Here is a 1,520-nt window from a genome sequence, read left to right as displayed (position 1 = left end):
TAAAAATAAAAATAAAAATAAAAATAAAAATAAAGATAACCCAGCAGTGCCTGGGAACAACAACCCCAACAATTCCCTGCTGTGCCTGGGCAAAGCTCCCAGAAAGGGCTCCTTGTGCTGAGAAATTCCTTTTTGTTCTGCTGGAACAAAACCCAAAGCGAAGTTTTGTTCCTCCCCAAAGCTCGGGAACAAGCGCGTTCCCAGAAACGCCGGAATTCCCAGAAACTGCCCCAAAATTCCATCACCCTTGGCAGGAAAATGGGATTTTCCACTTAGAAAAGGGGAAAGCTGGACCCCCCCCCAAAAAATGTAGATTTTAATTTAAATTTTCCTTTTTTCTTTTAAAGTCAAGCGATAGACTGTAACAGAAATAATTTTAAAACCCAGTAATAATCTTTTAAAAATTAATTAATTAATTAAAAAAAAAAGTTTAATAATAGAAGGAATAATTTTAAAACTAAGTGACAATTTTAAAAAAATACGTTAATAAAATAATTTTTAGATGAGTTAAATAATAAGAGGAATCATTTGGAAAGCGAACCAATAAATTTTAAAATTAGTCAGTTAATTAATTAAATTTAAAAATAAGTTACAGAATAAGAGAAATAATTTTAAAGCTAAATAGCAGCTTTTAAAAATAATTAATTAATTTTAAAAATAAGTTATATAATAAGGGAGACAATGTTAAAAATAAGTAATAATTTTTTAAAATAAGTTAATTAATTAATTAATTAAAAATAAGTTACATAATAAGAGAAATAATGTTAAAAGAAGTAAAAGTTTTTAAAAATAAGTTAATTAATTAATTATTTTTTAAAAGAAGTTGAATAATGAGAAATTATTTCAAAAATAAGCAATAAATTTAAAAATAATTAATGAATTTTGAAAATAAGTTAAATAATAAGAGAAACAATTTCAAAAATAAGTAATAATTTAAAATATAATTATTATTTTTAAAAATAAGTGAAATAATACGAGAAATCATTTAAAAAATCAGCTAAAAATTAACTTCCGTATATTTTTTTTTAAACAATATTTTTCCTTCACCCAGCGATTTTTGGCCCAGGTCTCCGCCTCGTTCATTCCCCGGAGGGCTGAGCCAGTTTTTCCTCCCTGACCTGGTTTCTCAAGGAGGATGAGATGATTAAACCCAACGTCAATCCTCTCAGGATGAGGAAATTTCCCAGCACCTTCAAGGCTCTTCGTGGAATTTGTCTTCATTGAGACGCCACGCAAGTTCTACACGGCAAATATTCATTAATAATAGAATATTTTAATGATATTAATCCGTCATTAAATGGCCAATTTGCCCTTTGATCCTGGAAGTGGAGCTGCTCATGAGGCTCTTTATAAAGTTTGTATTTATAAACTTTATAACACCAACTATTAAATATTATATTATGTTTTATTATGTTTTATTATGTTTTATTATGTTACATTATGTTACATTATGTTACATTATGTTATATTATGTTATATTATGTTATATTATGTTATATTATGTTATATTATGTTATATT

This window comes from Geospiza fortis, unplaced genomic scaffold (genome assembly GCF_000277835.1).
Source record: "Geospiza fortis unplaced genomic scaffold, GeoFor_1.0 scaffold777, whole genome shotgun sequence".
NCBI lineage: Eukaryota > Metazoa > Chordata > Aves > Passeriformes > Thraupidae > Geospiza > Geospiza fortis.
This window is presented reverse-complemented; position numbering follows the sequence as displayed.